General features: G+C 39.0%; 1 long non-coding RNA gene and 1 pseudogene across 2 annotated transcripts in view; both read left to right on the forward strand.

Moving 5' to 3' along the window:
• The window catches only part of LOC129676844 (uncharacterized), a 35,914-nt gene extending 24,477 nt beyond the window's left edge, over positions 1–11,437 (forward strand). For both annotated transcript variants that reach the window (XR_008720137.1, XR_008720136.1), the window contains one exon: positions 3,901–11,437. This is a non-coding gene — a long non-coding RNA (uncharacterized LOC129676844). The remainder of the gene's footprint in view (positions 1–3,900) is intronic.
• A 7,325-nt stretch (positions 11,438–18,762) lies between these two features.
• The window catches only part of LOC129676843 (cytochrome P450 3A1-like), a 24,566-nt pseudogene continuing 22,849 nt past the window's right edge, over positions 18,763–20,479 (forward strand).

Raw genomic sequence — 20,479 nt, forward strand, 5'->3', positions numbered from 1 at the left:
CCCTGTCCCAGTCCACTGATAAGGGAGGTCCTCCTCCCCTTCCCTCTTATCCTAGTCTATCAGGACTCATCAGTAGTGGTTGCATTTTATTCCTCTGTGACCTGGTAAGGCTGCTACCTCCCCTAGGGGGAGGTGATCAAAGAGCAGGTGAATCAGTTCCTGTCTGAGACCGTCCCTGTCCCCATTACTATGGAACCCACCTGGACATTGAGATGTCATGGGCTGCCTGTGTGCAGGGGTTCCAGGACATCTCCATGAGTGGTCCCTGGCTGGAGTATCAGTGTCAGAAAAGACCCCTGTGCCCATACTTTTTGGATCTGTTGCTCTCCATGTGGAGCTCCTGTCCCCTCCACGTCTTACTATCCCCCTCTTCTTTCATAAGATTCCCTACACTCTGCCCAAAGTTTGGCTATGAGTCACAGCATCTGCCTTGATACCCTGCAGGGTGGAGCTTTTCAGAAGCCCTCTATGGTAGGCTCCCGTCCTGTTCCATTTTCTCCCTCCTCCAATGTCCATCCTCTTTGCCTTTCTGAATGGGGATTGAGCATCTTAGCCAGAGTCCTCCTTCTTGATTAGCTTCCTTAAGTGTACAGATTTTAGTATGTTTATCCTATATTATATGTCTAATATCCACTTATGAGTGAATATATACCATGTATGTCTTTCTGCTTCTGGGATACCTCACTCAGGATAAACTTTTCTAGATTCCACCACTTGCCTGCAAATTTCATGGTTTTCTTGTTTTTAATTCTGAGCAGTATTCCATTGTGAAAATGTGCCACAATTTCTGTATCCATTCCTCTCTTGAGGGACATCTGGGTTGTTTCCAGGTTCTGGCCCTTACAAATAAAGCAGCTACAAACATGGTTGAGCAAATGTCCTTGTTGTATACTTGATCATTTTTTGGCAAATGCCTAGGAGTGGTATAGATAGATCTATTCCTAATTGTCTGATAAAGCACCAAATTGATTTCCAAAGTGGTTGTACAAGTTTACATTCCCACCACAGTGGAGGAGGGTTCCCCTTTCTCCATATCCTCTCTAGTATCTGTTGTTACTTAAATTTTTGATGTTAGCGATTCTGTTGGGTGTAAGGTGAAATCTCAGGGTTCTTTTTTTATATTCTCTTTTATTAGTAATTTTTAATATTTTCTTTGTTAATTACATTTATTCACTTTGTATCCCCCCTGTGGTTCCCTCCCCATCCCAATCCCTCCCTTCCTTCACCCTCTGAATGCATGTTTCTCCCCAAGTCCACTGATAGGAGAGGTCTTCTTTTCTTTCCTTCTGATCCTAGTCAATTAAGTCTCATCAGGAGTGGCTGCATTGTCTTCTGTGGCCTGGTAATGTTGCTTCCCCCTCAGGGGGAGGTAATTAAAGAGCAGGCCAATCAGTTCATGTCAGAGACAGTCCCTGTTCCTATTACAATGGAACCCACTTGGATACTGAACTGCCATGGGCTACATCTGTGTAGGGGTCTTAGGTTATCTCCATGCATAGTCCTTGGTTGTAGTATCAGTCTCAGGAAAGACCCCTCTGCTCAGATTTTTGGTTCTGTTGCTCTCCTTGTGGAGTTTCTGTCCTCTCCAGATCTTACTGTTTCCCACTTCTTTCCTAAGATTCCCTGCACTCTGCCCAAAGGTTGTCCATAAGTCTCAGCATCTACATTGATAGTCTGCAGGGCAAAGCCTTTCAGAGGTCCTCTGTGGCAGGCTTCTGACTTGTTCCCTCTTTTCTCCTTCTTCTGATGTCCATCCTCTTTGCCTTTCTGGAAAGAAATTCAGCATTTTAGCAAGAGTCTTCCTTCTTGATTAATTTCTTTAGGTGTACAGATTTTATAAGGTTTATCCAATATTATATGTCTATATTAATGAGTACATACCATGTGCATCTTTCTGCTTCTGGGATAGCTCACTCAGAATGATCTTTTCCAGATCCCACCATTTACCTGCAAATTTCATGATTTCCTTTTTTTTTTTTTACTGCTGAGTAATATTACATTTGTATATATACCACAATTTGTGCATCCATTCCTCCACTGAGGGGCATCTGGGCTGTTTCCAGTTTCTGGCTATTACAAATAAGGCTACTACAAACATGGTTGAGCAAATGTCCTTATTTTGTACTTGAGCCTCTTTTGGGTATATGCCTAATAGTGGTATAGCTGGATCTTGAGGAAGTGCTATTCCTAATTGTCTGAGAAAGCACCAGATTGATTTCCAGAGTGGTTGTACAAGTTTGCATTCCCACCAGCAGTGGAGGAGGGTTCCCCTTCCTCCACAAACACTTCAGCATGTGTTGTCTCTTGAGTTTTTGATCTTAGCCATTCTGATGGGTGTAAGGTGAAATCTAGGGTCATTTTGATTTGCATTTCCCTGATGGCTAATGAGGTTGAGCATTTCTTTATGTGTTTCTCTGCCATTCAATATTCCTCTATTGAAAATTCTCTGTTTAGCTCTGTACTCCATTTTTTAATTGGATTGCTTGATTTGCTGCTGTTTAACTTCTTTAGTTCTTTATATATACTGGATATTACTCCTCTGTCAGATATAGGGTTGGTGAAGTTTCCTTCCCAATCTGTAGGCTGTCGTTTTGTTCTGAGGACAGTGTCCTTTGCTTTACAAAAGCTTTTCATTTCAGGAGGTCCCATTTATTGATTGTTGCTCTTAGAGCCTGTGCTGTTGGTGTTCTGTTCAGGAAGTTGTCTCCTATTCAAGGCTCTTCTCCACTTTTTCTTCTAAGCGGTTTAGTGTGTCTGGTTTTATGTTGAGGTCTTTGATCCACTTGGACTTTAGTTTTGTGCAGGGTGAGAAGTATGGATCTATTTGCACTTTTCTACATGTAGACATTCAGTTAGACCAGCACCATTTGTTGAAGATGCTGTCTTTTTTCCATTGAATGGATTTGGCATCTTTGTCAAAAATCAGGTGTCCATAAGTGTGTAGATTCATGTCAGGGTCTTCTATTTGATTCCATTGATCCACCAGTCCATTTCTATGCCAGTACCATGCAGTTTTTAGTATTGTTGCTCTATAGTACAGCTTGAGATCAGGGATGGAGATACCTCCTGAAGATCTTTTACTGTAGAGAATTGTTTTAACAATTCTGGGTTTCTTGTTGTTCCATATGAAGGTGAGAATTTTTCTTTCAAGGTCTGTAAAGAATTGTGTTGGTAATTTGAAGGGAATTGCATTGAATCTGTAGATTGATTTTGGTAAGATAGACATTGTTGTCATGTTAATCCTGCCAAACATTGAGCATGGGAGATCTTTGCATCTTCTAATATCTTCTTCTAATTCTTTATTCAGAGACTGGAAATTTTTTTCATACAAGTCCTAGACTTGCTTGGTTAGGTTCACACCAAGATACTGTATGTCCTTTGTGGCTATTGTGAAGGCTGTTGTTTACCTAATTTCTTTCTCAACCCTTTTGTCTTTCCTATGGAGGAGGGCTGCTGATTTTTTTAAATTTTGTATCCAGTCACTTCGCTGAAGGTGTTTATATGCTATAGGGGTTCCCTGGTAGAATTTTTGCCGTCACTTAGGTATACTATCATATCATCTGCAAATAGTGATAATTTGACTTCTTCCTTTCCAATTTGTATTCCCCTGATCTCCTTTAATTTTCTTATTACTGTAGCAAGGACTTCCAGAACTATGTTCAAGAGTATGGGGAGATTGGGCAGCCTTGCCTTGTCCCTAATTTCAGTGGGATTGATTTAAGTTTCTCTCCATTTAGTTTGATGCTGGCTATAGGCTTGCTGTATATTGTCTTTACTATGTTTAAGTATGTGCCTTGTATCCCTGATCTCTCCAATACTTTAAACATGAATGGATGTTGGATTTTGTCAAATACTTTTTCAGCATCTAAGGATATTATCATGTGTTTTTTTGTCTTTCAGTTTGTTTATGTGTTGGATCACATTGATGTATTTCCATATATTGAGCCACCCCTGCATACCTGGGATGAAGGCAAGGCTACATTTTAATCAAAGCATGAAGAAATTAGAGAGGTGAACCTGACTATTCAGTTTTCTCCAAAAAGGAGTTGGTGATTACATTAAAACTTGTGTTTCAGAAAATAAGGGGAAGAAACACCAGAAACATGTGAAAATGTTGTAAATGAAGTATACATTTCCAGTGTTGTCAGTATCATGGTTTTGGTTTTACACTTGTGTGGATATTTAGATTCCATTGACCGACAATGATGTGCACATGAACTTTACTCGAGAAGAATGGGCTTTGCCGGATCCTTCCCAGAGGATTCTCTACAAAGATGTCATGGTGGAGACCTACATAAAGCTTTTGGCTATAGGTACAACAGTGAATTTTCTTCACTTTTTAAAATAAGGGTCAAACACTTTCTCCATTATTGATGCTCTTCTGTAATTTCAATTGTGCATGAGGAGGAATGAGGTGAATGGTTCTATCATTGACCATAGATAGTGACTCAAATTTTGCCTAATTTCCAATAACACATGCATATATTTTAAGCTCTACTTGGGAAGATCATAATACTGAAGAGCATTGTTAATGTTGTAGAAGACTTGGAAGTTAATTTTTCTGTGCATGCTTATATGAATATGGCTCTGAAAAAATTAATATGCCCTGGAAGTTTGAAGGAAAAGCAATAGTGTAACAGAACTGCTATAAGTGTATTTATTGATGATTACTAACTTGTTACCAAACCATGTATGCCAATGTCAGGTATTTGATTTTTGTTTGCAAGGAACTCCTAAAGAAAGAATGCAAGGAATGAATACCTTACAAGATCACCATTTAAATCATAGACCCACTAGTGCTATTCTGTAGAACTGCAATTTGTTTAGTCTTGTATAACTCAGATATGGCAAAAGTTATTCATATAAAATAGATTATGAAAGTATGTGCAAAACCTTATACTGAGGAAATAGTCCATTCCTATAGACCAAAGTTTGGGAATATTCAAACTTTTAGTTATGTTGCTAATTTTCATGAGAAGAGGAGTTTTTTTAGAGTTAAGAATGTTGTTGTAGAAAAACCATAATCCCTATACCACATATCTATGACGAACAAAAATCAAACTGTGTGAATGCAGTGTGATACCATGTCATTTATTATTCTTCTTTTAATAGGTATATCATATGTCACAATGAATACAAGCCATGTTAGCATAGGGATATTGAAAGAAGCAATGTACCTGCCAAACAATTAAAAGATATATAATAGTCCCCACTTTAAGTAGATTTTTAAAATGTAATACCTGTTTATGATTTATATGGGATTTTCAGACATTCCAGCAGTACAAATAATGACACAGAGGCTTTTTTAATATTTTAAAGTTTAGGCAATTTAGCTGGGCAGATCCTTAGCCAGCTTTCTACCTTAACCCAAATCAACCCAGCATGTTGTCCTTCTGCATGGCCAGCTCTACCTCTTTGTTCCTGTTCATGTCCATCTGTTAACCTCAGTGTACAGCTGGTGAATTGCCTGTTTTTTTTTCCCTTTTTTCACCCAGAAACTCTCACTCAGAAGTTCTGCCATCCATTGTGTGCCCTGCTATCAGTTACCAGGACTTTATTATTTCCAATAGACAAGTACAGAAGGACAAATGTTTACAAAATAGATGACAGGTGATGGGTGATAGAAAGAACAATACTAAGATCTGGTGAGCACTTAGCTCTCTGCTGGCTCAGCAATCAACATTCCCATATACTAACACACTTTCACACAATATACACCAACATCAGTTAATTGGTTATTCAACTTCATTAAGATTACTCACAAACTCACATTGTAGAAAAAATTTAATTTTAGGAATGTGGAAGTTCTTCTATTTCTCCCAGTTATCTTTGCAAATGTAGCATGGCTCACAGTATAGGGAAATTTATGAAGCCAGTCAGTGTGCTAAAGCTCTGAGGTCCTGCAGTTTTCTACAAATATGTGGTAAAACATCTTATAGAGGAAAAATATAGTATTAACATGAGCCAGGTAATAAGTATGTTTACCATCACAGGTATTTTCAAATATGCAAAACAACCCATAGAGTAGAAGAACACCATGAATATAACATTAGTGATGAATCTCAAGATTCAATTCCTCTTTACTTTTATACCAAATTATAAAATTAATTGGCATGTATAAAAAGATTCATCAAAGTAGTGACTGTGGTAAAGCTTTCATATGTGCCAGTTATCTTTGCAGGTATGAAAACAGTCATAGGGGAGAGAAACCCTCTGAAGATATTCAATATGGTGAAGTCTGCACACCACAGTCGTCCTCACACATAAAAAAGAATGCATACCGGTGAGGAGCTCTATGAATGTAACTTATATGGTAAAGCTTGTGCATATAATAGTAAACTTCAAATGTATGAAAGTATTCATGTTGGACAGAAACCCCACAAATGTAATCAATTTGCTAAAGCCTTTGCAAACAACAGTTGTCTCCTAATACATAAAATAACCCATATTGGAAAGAAACCTCATGACAACGTGGTAAAGCCTGTGCATGTAATGGCACTCTCCTAATACATAAAAGAACTCACACTGGAGAGAAACCTTATGAACGTAACCAATATGATAAAGCCTGTGCACATAATACTACTCTCCTAATACATAAAAGAAATCACACTGAAGAGAAACATTATGAATGTAACCAATGTGAGAAAGCCTTTGCACATAACAGTCATCTGGTATTACACAAAAGAACACACACTGGAGAGAAGCCTTATGAATGTACCCAATGGGGTAAAACCTTTGAATGTCAGAGCAGTCTCTGAAAACATAAAAGAACATACACTGAAGAGAAACCTTATGAGTGTACCCAATGTGATGAGTCTATGCATTTTAGAGTAGTTTCTGAAAACAAAAGAATATTCATTGGAGAAAAACCTTATGAATGTAATCAGTGTGGTAACACCTTTGTACAACACAGTCATTACTTAATACATAAAAAATGTATAATGGAGAAAATCATTATGAATATAACTAATGTCCTAAAGGCTTTTCATGTAGTAGTCATCTCCTAAGGGAAGAACACATAGTGGAATGAAAACTTGTGACTATAAGCAATGTGGAGTCACATTGCATGCCATAATAATCTACACATACATACTATATACATAAAATAACACACACTGAGTGAAACCTTGTGAATGTGACCAATATGGTAAAACTTTTGCTCTTCAGAATCATCTTCAAACTCATGAAAGAATTCATACTGGACAGAAAGACTATGAGTGTATTTAACATGGTGAAGCAATTCCACATTTGTATAATCTTCATCACCATGAAAGAATTCGTACTGGAGAAAACTCTTATGAATGTGTTATAATGTGTGGCTTTTGCAGCTGTCTATATTCCTCATCATCATAAAAGTTTCATATGGAGAGAAATTCTGTGAATATAAGCAATTTGGTAAGGCCTTTGTTTTCTTTAGTCCACTGAATCCAATACAACTCAAATACTCGGTCTATGCAAATGACAAAAATTTATTGTCATCCAAGCACTACTACTTGATGAGGGCCACATAACATTCTTCGGAGCTGAACTGTGACACTTACCTATCCTCTGAGCCAGAAAGTGACAGAGGTTCTGAGCTTGAAAATCGTAAATGTTTGTGCCATTTTACAACTAATTTTTTTTCATCAATCAGGGATCAGGGATATGGGAATTGTTTATCTCATTGATGTTTTCACCTGATGCAAGATGTAGGTTTTACAGTCCAACCAATAATGTCCATTTGGTTTTTTTTGTTTTGTTTTGTTTTGTTTTGTTTTGTTTTGTTTTTGTGGTTAGGAAACAGTATTATGTTTTAGGCAAGAGAAACTGTGGTTTGGGGCAGTCATTATACTAGGGGAACAGCAGCCGTGGCATAGAACCATCACATTTTGAGGAACAAAAGATGAATACTGAAACCTGGTCAGCTGTTGGGAAGTCTGCAGTTTTCCTAGGGACTATGAACTTAAACTCAGGTTCACTCTATGATAAAACAGAGGCTGATATCTAAAAGGCACTGCTTAGGATGAATTTCTTTGACATGTTCACACATGCAAATTACTTTTGCATGTTTGGCATATCACAGTAATCTTCGAATACCTAAAAGAATAGATAAGAGAGAGAAATCTTACACATGTAATCAATGTGATAAAGCCTTTTCTTAACACAGTTATAAAAAAACACACACTGCAGTGAAGCCCTATGAATAAGCAATGTGGTAAAGCCTCATGGAGTTGTCTTTGAAATCATGATAAAAAGTCATGCTGCAGAGAAACCCCATGAACGTTGTCAGTATGGTAAACTTTTGTGCATCATTGTACCATTATAAAAGAGTAAAAGCTTTAGCAACCTATTAAAGTCTTTGCATATCACAGTAATCTTTGAGAACATGAAAGAACTCATTCTGAAGTAAATCTATTAAGATAAAAGATTTGTTGAGATCTTTGACCAACCAACTTGCATTCAGTTACATGAGAGTATGGGGGGTATTCTAACAAGTTTCAACAATGTATTCATGCATTATGACATCCATATTTATTTTGTTTCCAATTGAAAGCTCATGTGGAAAAAAGGCCTATGAATTTAAACAATAAGGTAACTGTTTTAGATTTCAAAATCCTCTTCAATTACATGAAATAAATCAGCCAGTTGTAATATTTATGGGTGTGTATTAGTGCCTTTTCTGTGACAAAACACAATGTCTAAGGCAACTTTCAAATGTGTTTACTTTGCCTTATATGGTTCCAGAGGGATATGGATTCACTATGAAATGGCCATCACTACTGTCACATATGACAGCTAAAGTAAGAGGCTTAGAACTCACATCCTTCACCTGCCAACTGAAGCAGAGAGTGGAAAGTACAAATGATATGCAGTTGAAAACTATCAAGCCCACCCCAAGTAATATAGTTCCTCCAGCAGGGCTGCTTTTCCTAAACATTCCCAAATGATACCACCAACAAAGAAGGATTTGTTTCTCTGACTTCAAGCCTACATGTTTGATTTCTGTTATATGAAGGAATTCATGATGAAGAAATACTGTGTAGAGAAGCCTGTAATGCCTCAACACCTGAGTTATAAGAATGAGTGCTTACACAAGAAAACCATTCATGAGTAAACATATATTTAAGAAATCAATCTGATGCTTTCTCGGACAATTAGGAATAGTGCTATCTCAAGATCCAGCTAAACCACTTCTAGGCATCTATCTAAAAGATGCTCAAGTAGACAACAAGGACATTTGCTGAACCATGTTCATAGCAGCCTTATTTGTAATAGCCAGAAGCTGGAAAACAACCCAGATGTCCCTCAACTGAGGAATGGATACAGAAAGTGTGTTACATTTACACAATGGAATACTACTCAGTAATTAAAAACAAGGAAATCATGAAATTTTCAGGCAAAGGGTGGAATCTAGAAAAAAATCATCCTGAATGAGGTATCCCAGAAGCAGAAAGACATAGATTATGTATACTCACTTATAAGTGGATATTAGTCATGTAATATAGGATAATCATACTAACATCTGTACACCTAAGGAAGCTAATCAAGAAGGAGGACCCTGGGTAAGATGTTCAATTTTCATTCAGAAAGGCAAATGGGATGGACATCAGAAGATAGAGAAAACAGGGAACAACTTAGGAGCCTATCACAGAGGGCCTCTGAAAGATTCCACCCACCAGGGTATCAAGACATATGCTGAGACTCATTGCCAAACTTTGGGCATAGTGCAGGGAATATTATGAAAGAAAGATCTGGAGGAGACAGGAGCTCCACAAGGAGAGCAACAGAACCAAAAAAATCTGGAACAGGTGTCTTTTGTAAGACTAATACTCCAACCAAGGACCATGCATGGAGATAATCTAGAACCCCTGCACAGATGTAGCTCATGGCAGCTCAGTGTCCAAGAGGGTTCCCCAGTAATAGGGACAGTGACTGTCTTTGACATGAACTCATGGGCTGGCTCTTTGATCACATCCACCTGAGAATGGGAGCATCCTTACCAGAGGAAGATGATGAAGCCAGTCCTGATGAGACCTGATAGACTAGGTTCAGATGGAAGGGGAGGAGGACCTTCCCTCTCATTGGACTGGGGAGGGGCATAGGAGAAGAAGAGAGAGGGAGGGTGGAGTTGGGAGGGTATAGGAGAGGGGGCGAAACCTGGGATACAAAGTGAATAAACTGTATTTAATAAAAATAAAATAAAAATTTAAAAATTTGTTTTAATTTCCACTATGTGATGCCATTTTGTCTTTGTGTGTTTATGTTCCTGTCCATTCTGGTTTCCATGAAGACAGACCCCTTAGTATTTTTTGTACCAGGAACTACAGGAAGTTATAAAAAAAACCTGACCTAGATCCTGGAAATGAAATTTTCTAACTGCACATCCTTGTCTCTAGTACTGTAAATATCTTAAATCCTTTGTATATCATCTTGATGTCAAAAGGTGGAAAACAATTCATATAAGAGAGCAACCCTCTTTATATAAAATTTTGATGACTTTGGACATAATAAATGTATTCATTTTCAAGAAAAAACTTTTTAAAATCTGTTTTTATCATAGCCTTGTAGGAAGTAAATTATTTACCATGTTCACTTAAATGTAATGGAGGAGATCACCAACTGTTTTTGTGGTCTATATTTTGAAACATTGGAGTAGGTATTGAAGTTTGCTGTATGTGTAGCAAATTCATTCACAGATTTTAATTAAGTCATTCTGATATTCTTTCTGTGGCTGCTGTTCATCTTCTAATGCATTTTCACTTGGTGATAGGTATTTTTCTGCTTCAGTGTGTAGAATGGGATCCCCATCGTCTATGTGGTTCATTGCTTATTTATATCAGGCAATGTGTGAGCATAGTTTTCAAGGAAGGATCTCTGAGAAAGCATGGTGCTTTTGTTTTTCATGTTTTCACAAATTCCTTTCAGGTGTTTGTTTTCAAGCCTTTCTGGATGTCAGTAATTACTCAAGGCTACATTTGAACTCCAGATTCTCATGTGTCAGCCTTCTGAGTACAAATCCAAATGTGGAAGATGTTTCCCCCAATGTGTTCTTATTTGTCAACATACTTTTTACCAATGTTAATGTTAAAATGCTTAATAGCAAGTATATATGTATGTTCATATTGTTTGAAGTTCCATGCTTCTTCATGTTCCCATTAGTTATTATATGGCACCTCATCTTGAAGTACTGCCTTTTAAGAGGATTTATCTAGAGGTGCTAGATAATTATAACAGCAACAAGATTTATTTCAAAAAAAGCATGTTGTGTGTCTGTATAGTGTGACTATGGGTTCTTAGGACATGACAGATATGTGAAGAGTTCTGTGACACTTTGTGGGGTTTATTTTGGTCATTATTAAACGATCTTCAATGTTATGTTATGTTATGCCATTTGTGCATTCCACAAACATTTCCCACTGAGCTCATTGATACTCAAATAAACTTAGTTGAAACATTACATTAGTACAGTCTTCTATTCAGATTACAAACATTGTCATCTAACAATGGAAGAACACGGAGTAATTTGAATAATAAATGCTATTTACAGATGGAACTGATACACTGCTGTCTTTTCTTGGAATGTGTTAGTTCATTCTTAGGAGTAAAGGCTTGTTCATAGCACTTTCTCAGAACTACAAGTGAATTTCAGAGAATTATCTCAATAGGTCACATAGTGCTTGTTGCTAAGCCTGATGATTTGAGCTCAGTCTCTGGGTAGCCTATATTACTCCTAGAGATTTTTCTAATATTTCTATATTTGGGCTGTTGTGTATACAAACTCACACACCATCACATACATAAATAATTTTAAACCAAAATAAGGGACAATATGGTTACTGACCAAAAGACTCTTTGGCTTTCATATTGTGAACTCACACAGGAGAAGTAGACAATAAATAGCTATAAGTTGTCCTCACACTGACACATACATACCATGGTGTAGGTGTATAGACAAACACACTCAAACATTTTGAGATGGATGAAATTAACAAAGCACAGGAAAGCATCCCTTTATTGACAACATCAGAATTGATTTGTAAGTGGAAATAATTATAGAATTTGAAGAATTATTACTGTTCATTAAATGAATAAGGGTTCTTTTGTACATCTTTATTATATCCTTTCATTCCTTGATTCCAGGGTAGGTCATTTAAAAAACATATTTCAGCTGGGCTTAGAGATGCATCCCTATCATCCTAGACCTGGGAGGCAGTGGCAGGTCAGTCTCTCTGAGACTGAAGCCAACTGTGTGCACAGAGTAAGGTCTTTGTTTATTTGTTTTTGAGAATTTGTGTATCCTTGGTTATCCTAGACTCACTTTGTAGACCCAGCAGGCCTCAAATTCACAGAGATCTGCCTGCCTTTTCCTCCCTGAGTGCTGGGATTACAGATGTGTGCCACCATGCCTAGCTCCACATATTGAGTTCTAAATAGAAATATCCTGTCTCAAAATGATTCTAAGAATGTAGACTCTATCTCAAATTATGGATTTTTCTAATATAATTTTACTGGTCTTACAAAGCCTTTTGTTATATTTACTCAAATCAAGACAACTGTGGTAACAAGGAAAATAAAAAGCAATGTGGAAAGTCCATTCACAGAGTTGTAAAAATTCATCAAATCTTTCCTCAGCCATTTATCAAGGACTTTATCCCCTTCAAGTGCTAGGAGACAGAAGGGTTAATGCAGCATCTTCATCCTCTGCATTATAATGACATCATTGGGAAGTAGAGAGTTAGTGGTACTGCTCCTCTTGTGAACCCAGTTTAATTCCTAGCATCCACATCAAATGGCACAGACCTATCTGTATTTCCAAGTCCAGGACATCAGATGTAGATGTCTGGCCTCCTAGATGACAACACAATGAAAACTGTGAAAAGACCAATGCACAAGTGATTCCCTAAGGTAAAGCATATTCTTTAACATATGTATTCTTTTTGCTTAAAAATTAAAGTTGATGTAATTTGGGTGTATAAGTTTTGCCAGTGGAAGCATATCCTTGGTGTCAGTGGAAGCCAGAAGAGAATGTCTGTTCTCCAATGCATGCTTGGAGTTATAGACAGTTGTGAGATCTCTCTTGGGTAAGCCAAGTGGCTGATCACCCAGCTCTCTTAGGTGCTAAGCCATCTCTTCAGGGCTAGAAACATAATGTGAATCAGGGGCTGTTTCTGACATGAACTCTGTTACCTGCTTTTCAATCACTTCATCCTGTTGGGGTTGCCTTGCCTAGCTTCAGTGGAAGAGGATGCACTCAGTCCTGATACAACTTGGTGTGCTAGGGTGGATTAGTGTATTGGGAGTATGGCTCCCCCTTTCTGAGGAGAAGGGGAGAGGGGCAATAGGAATGGATGGTATTACTGGGAGGAGATAAAGGGGGCTACAATTAGGATGTTAAATAAATAAGTAAGCTTATTTTTAAAAAGAATAGTGAATGGTAAGTGTCAATTACATGGAAACATATTCTAAAATAAAGTGTATACGGTAGACATTGATAAAGCTGATTCTCACCATTTACTGTTTTTCATTACCTTACTTTACACAAGGAAATTTTAGTCCAGTGGATGAATAGGTGGGGACACTCAGGAAGCTCTCTGAGAATAACACAACAGTAGCCTGCAGAAGTTTCTTTGTGTACACATACCTATTGTTTCAAGGGTACTATTGAAACACATCAAAACCTAGACTGAATTTTGAGATACGAGGGAAGAGGCTTTTCTGCATTGTAAGATCTTGCTGCTAGCTTAGTTGTGTAACCATGGCAAGAGTAAGTTTTCTCAGTATTCCTTCATCTGGACTTTCCTTCATCTCACTTTCCTTCTCCTTCTCTACAGACACTGAAAATCACATGATGCATGAAACCATTTTTTTTGACTGAATTCTAAAACAGAGAAGTTTCTAAAGATTGTAAACACAGGTAGCAAATGTGTCTTTCATTCTGATGATAGTTTTCTTTACTTACTGGTCTATACTGCTCTAAAGTGACTCTTGGTATTGACAAGGCATGATTTCTTTCATGTCATAACATATAAAAATATTGTTTGCACAATTTAAAAATGTTCACAGAAATGCAAAACCAGTAGTACATAAGATGCTATTATTGATACTGAAAAAAAAAGATGTTGGAATGTAGGTTGATACAGGACCTGTCAGGTCAGAATGGCCTGGCCTTGATTCTCATCACTGCAAATCAAATAAACAAGCAAACAAGCTGATACTGTGTAAAGAGCATTGTAAAACTGATAAAGAGTTGATACTGACATGTTTATACAGAACCTCAGTTGTGGGACTCTACTGTTAATTTTGCAGTATGACAATTCCAGATAGCCTCTGAGCTTGTTGTATTACAGTAGACTCTCTTTCTCAGTGGAGTTCTGTCTTTGCCTGATCTGGGGAACCTCGGATCCTGTAGCCTTAAGTGAAGATTACAGGCTGTGCCCTTTCCTGATAAGAACTCTGTTCAGCAAGTACCTGGGGATTCTTATAAGTACACCACCCTATGCTAAGGAAATCTTAAGTGCCCACCCCCACTGCCCAAGGTTTATAAATCCCTGATTGCATAGGAAAGAAATATGTTCTCTGATACCATCAGCTTTCTGCCATGGCTACCTGAAATTTATCAGTCTTTTATTCTGAAGGAGGGACTTCTCCCCTCCTCCCTGGAGATTTGCCACTGAACTCACAGGGTTTGGATGCCAGGTAGGCTGGCTGGATAGTGCTCCACAAACTCTGTTGACCTCAGATTAAGCACCCACTGAGTTGAGATCTGCCTTTCAGTCCAAGAGGCCTGCCCCTCACTGAATCTGCCTCCTGGCTTGCTGGGAGCCTGGCCAGGCCTCTGATTTCTCTGTAATTCCTTCATTGGGAAAAGACACCTGTGTGTTTAACATTCCTGATATCTGTAGTGATCTGTGGGTGCAGGAACCTTTGTGTCCCCAGCATCCAGCTGCTCATTAAAGAGTGGAAGTCTCCTGCAATTGGGAGAATTAGCTTCTAGCAAGAGTGAGCACCAGAGTTGATTCTCCAATGCAATGTGTTCAGTCCTGATACCATATACGCACAAACAACAAAAATGGACTCAGAAAATTTTATTCATATATTTGGGCATATTCACACATACTTAGCAGGAAATAAATTGGGAAGGAATGGTTTGAGGCCTGGAAAATGGGAAGTGAGATAATGTACTTAATTAACTGTATAAAATAAGTTTTAAATAAAAGAGTAGTAGTTAAGAACAATGGGTGTTGTGACAGAGAACACAGCTCTCATCTCCAGAAACCACATGGTAGCTAACCATTTGCTGTCACTACAGTCCCAGGCATCTCCTGCCTTTTTCTGGTCTCTCTTGGTACTGCACACAGACACATACAAACAAAACACTCATATATAGAAAATAAAAATAGAGTTTAAATGATGGAATTCTCTTTAGTGATGTCAGAGCTCAAAGAGCAACCACAGTCAGGACTATTTAAAATGAATTTCTACTGATCCCTCATTGAAGTGGCTGTGGCCTTTCTCTGAGCCAGTGTGCTCAGGGGGAAAAACAGCCTTAACAAGTTGAAAATGGCTCAGCAAAGGTATTCCTCAGGGATAGCGCTGGTAGATGTATTTTCATTGAAGTTTTCTGAAACAACAAAGAGGAAGCTAAGGGAAATACTTAATTCTCATTGAGAATGGCAAACAGGATAGACACCAGCAGTGGTGTAGGAAAGGGAACAGGACAGGAGCCTACCATAGATTTCCTCTGAAAGGCTCTACCCAAAAGGGGATCAAAGCAGATGCAGAGACTCACAGCCAAACTTTAGGCAGAGTGCAGGAAATCTTATGGAAGAAGTGGGTATAGAAAGACCTTGAGAGGACAGGAGCTCCACAAGGAGAACAACAGAGCCAAAAATTCTGGGCCCAGGGGGTCCTGAGGAGATTGATGCATCAACCAAGGATCATGCACAGAGAGGACTTAGACCACCTGCTAAAATGTAGACAATAGGCAGCTCAGTCTCCATGTCGGTTTCCAAGTAAGGAGAGCAGGGGCTGTCTTTGACATGAACTCTATTTTCTGCTTTTTGATCACTTCTGTCTGGTGGTGTGACCTTGCCAGGCCACAGGAAGAGACAGTCCTGATGAGGCTTGATAGGCTAGCATCAGATGGGTAGGGAGGAGGGCTCCCCATTTCATTGGACAAGGGGAGGAAGATAAGGGAGAAAAAAGAATGAGGGAAGGACCAGGAAGAGATGAGGGAGGGGACTACAATTTGGATATAACATTAATAAATTGTTAAAAATAATAATAATAAAAGAGTAAGTGATGGATCTGTAGGGCCATGGGATCTGGACTGCTATGATTCTTAACAACACTGTTTTGTCACAATTCCCTTTTCATTCTCTGTACATTGGATGTGTGTGGTCTGACCTTGGCATTCCTACCTTTTATTTCCTCTCTCTCTCTCTCTCTCTCTCTCTCTCTCTCTCTCTCTCTCTCTCTCTCTCTTTCTCTCTCTTTCTCAGACATGGTTTCTCTATGTAGCCCAGGCTGTCCTAGAACTCCTCTGTAGACCAGGCTGGCCTCAAACTCGGAGATCCACCTGCTTCTGTTTTTCAAATACTGGAATCAAAGGGGTGTGCCCTCACTGCCAACCTCCATGTCCTTTCCAAAGTGTTTCCTTCAGAAATTATTCTCAAAGACACTCCATGGGTCTTGAGACTCTTCACAAAATGAATGTATAGTCTTGTTGTACAGATCTGTTCTAGATGAAACTAATGGTGCCGGAGTAGCAGAAAGCCACCGGTGGTATTCTTCTTTAAAACTCTACTTTATTTGGGGTGTTTAGGCCTCTACCTTTCTTCCACCAACCCCCCCTGGAATGAGGGGAACCAGACCCCTTTACTTCTCCTGCCTAGTTAAGATCAAGGGGTACTTTTAGGTCTCTAAACCAACCTCCATCAATGGCAGATGCAGCTAGCAGGCTTCTCCACACTGCTGTGCCATGAAGCATTTCTCTCTGCTTCTCTGCTACAAACATTCACACCATCTCTGCTCTCTGTTCTCCTCAAACTTCTACACACCACCAGCCAACACTGAATGCCACACCGAATGCCACCCCAGAGTCTTTTTCTTAGCCTCATATTTATATTCTCAGAGTCCTAGACCCTGCCCCACTCCATGTGGTACGTGGAAGGCTGTTACCAACTAGCAAAGATCATACCCTGCACATGGCAGTTAATAGGTGTGGACAAACTAAAATCCCACACTTGGGATTAAAATAAAAACATATTTACATAGCATACAAAGAAACCGAAACTTCCATTACAAGCTAGTACCTTAACCATGTAGCATCACTTTCTTCAAAGACCCATTTAAATTGTCACCTTGAGACATACAAGACACATCTGAAAGGAAAGCTTCCTTTGAGAAATTGTCTAGAATTGTCTAGAAATTGTCTAGAATTGACATTAGCGCATATCCATGGGAAACTGTCTTGGTTACTAAGTGATTCATGACTACCCAGCCCACTTTGGGTGGCACCATTTCAATTCATGTGTTTTGGGGCAGTATAAGAAGACTAACTAAGTGTGAGCCTGTCAGCAAGCAAGTCAGAGAACAAGCCAGCAAGCAGCATTCCTCCATAGTTCCCTCCCTGACTTCCCTCATGGATGGATTGTGACCTGGAAGGGTTAAGTCAAATCCAAGCTGTTCTAAAATTCTCTATGTAGCTTTGGACTTTCTCTTTGAACTCCTATTCCACCATTTGCTACTACTTTCTAAGCGCTGGGATTACAGAAGTGTACAGCCAATGATGTAGTGTTCTGGATGAAGCTAGAGTTTTGTGACTGCTGAGCTGGCATTGCACTAATTGATCCTTATCACTACACCTAGATATTCTTTTTATTTTTCAAACAAACAAACAAACAAGCAAACACACATCAGGGGGCTGGAGAGATGGTTCAGGAGTTAAACATTCTTGCTGCTCTTCTGGGGGAGTGGTGTTTGTTTCCCAGCATCCACATAGGAGTTATAGGATATTGGAAAGCTCCCAAGCAACTGTGACTCCAGCTCCATGGATCCAATGCCCTCTTTGGACCTTTACAGGCATCTGTATACATATTCACATATACATACAAATTGAAAATTTTAAATAATACACCAGCTTTATTGATATGTATAATTCACATACTGCATGATTTATCCATTTACCCTATACTTTTCAATTGTTTTAAATATGGTTCTACAGAAGGTGCAAAGTTGGTCACTTTTAGAACATTTCATCACTCCAAAAAAAAAAAAAACAGCAAAAAACTTCCTTACCATTTACTAGCAACTGAATAGAAGGGTTTAAAAGCTTCATATTAGTTTTCTGTGAGTCTTCTGTTGTGACCTGTAGCTGTCAGGAGTCACTTGCAGCCTTGAGTCTCATTTCCAACATCCATAAATCATGACCCACACTGAACTGTGCCCGTTGACTTGTCCATGAGACCAGGCCCCATTTGATTAGTCTGTCTGAATGACTACGCTATTGCTTAGTGGTGGCCTTGTCCAGAGTATTCTCACAGTCTGCCAAGGGGGATATGCAGGAAGACCCTCACTGTGGTCTAGAGTGAAGAAGATGACCATATGTGGGAGTTATTTTATTGTTAGGGGTCCAGGTAAAAACAGACTCAGACAGACTGCCATCCTTTCCTAAATTAAGTTTTGATAAATGACAATGTATCTGTCAGGGGTAGACAAAGACATTCTGTAAAGATCTGTGGTTGACACAATTTTGGCTTTATTTCAGGTATTCTTGGATGAGGCCAGCCTTGGTGAAAAGGCATTTCACATCAATAAATTTGCTTGAATTTTTGACAGAAAGGAAGAACTTTTGGTCTCACTTATATGGCACAGTAGTTGATTGATTGCTGCACAGAATATGAACTCAAGGGAGGTCAAAATAGGCTGTGAATAAACTTTTACAAACAGTCAAGTTGGAGAGGATACCAAAGTCCAGATGAAACAGAGCTAAGCCATCTACTGGCTGAAGCCCTGCCTCATCCATCTTCCCATCATATAAACATTACAGGCTGTGCTCACTGCAGCACAGTTAGGCAGAAGTGAAGCCCTGCAAAGGGTAGCATGCACAGCAGGAGGGAGAACACAGAGGAGTAAATTGCTGACAGACAAGCAAAGATGGATCTGGTTTCAGCTTTCTCCCTGGAAACCTGGGTTCTCCTGGCAATCAGTCTCATGCTCCTCTACTGGTGAGTAACCTCCAAAGTTCCTCCCTAGACCATGTCCTAGTGATTGGGGTAATACTCAGACCTATTTTGTCTGGAAGGTCACAATTGGTTTTGGAAAGAGAATGATTAAGAGTACTGGCTGCTGTTTTAGAGGACCCAGGTCTGAACATCAACAAGCAGCTGGCTGTCACCAATAACTATAGTTCCAGGGTATCCATCACCCTCCACAGGCACTAGAATAAAAATTTTAAAAGTAATAGCAGAAGTTGAAATGAACTCTTGTATAAACATTATAAAATTTTGAGTGTTTATTCAGTTTGGTTAGGAGCAGAACTACTACAGTGTGTGTGTATGTGTGTGTGCACATGTGTGTGGTATGTGTGTGTATGTATGTGTACATGCATAGTTCAGAGGACAACTTTACTGACTTAGTTCCCTCCTATTGTGTGGGTCCTGGAGATCCAACTCAGATTATCAACACTGTCAGCCAGCGTCTCTCCCTGTGGTGTCATCTTGAAGATCCCAAATGAAATGACAACTGAATTAATTTTGCATTTTAATGTTTTGGTGGTATGGGGAATCAAGCCAGAGCTTATATCTAGTAAGCAACGCCTTTACTACTGAACGATAGCTCCAGTGATACTAAATCTAAAAGTTCATACTGAGGTTATGCAGATATTCTGGGTACCTCTACTCCAACCTCTACCCTTCTTCAACTCCCTCTTGGTGAGATTTACTGATAAGGTTTACAACTGGTATGACCTGATTGACTTTTGTGTTAACCCTAGATCCACCAGAACTCAGTAGACACAGAAATGAGCACTGTGATGTCATGCACACAGGTTTCCTCACCATTCCCTAAACTCCCTGGAAACTGGAGGAGCAGCCGTGTTGTTGATTTGTTTTATTGTTTTGATTTTGGTCATGTTTCTCTCTCTCTTCTGTGTGTGTGGTCACAAGGATTTCTCTTTCTCTTTATAGGTTTGGGAGTCATACACATGGAGTTTTTAGGAAACTGGGAATTCCTGGGTCCACACCTCTGCCCTTTTTAGGAACTGTACTGAATTACTACAAGATGAGTATTGACTGAACTTTTTATATGGTTTCTCTTGATAGCCAATTATGGCTCAATTCTAGTAAGTGCTCTTTGGCAGGAAACTTTGAGATTTCAGGCCTTCATACTGTATGTTCTCATAGTTCTAGAGAATTTCTGTTTGTCTCCTAGGGCTCTATTGCCAAATTAACAATGTGTGTGTGTATGTGTGTGTGTGTGTGTGTGTGTGTGTGTGTGT

The sequence above is a fragment of the Psammomys obesus genome, unplaced genomic scaffold (genome assembly GCF_907164565.1).
Source record: "Psammomys obesus unplaced genomic scaffold, mPsaObe1.curated_primary_1811, whole genome shotgun sequence".
Lineage (NCBI taxonomy): Eukaryota > Metazoa > Chordata > Mammalia > Rodentia > Muridae > Psammomys > Psammomys obesus.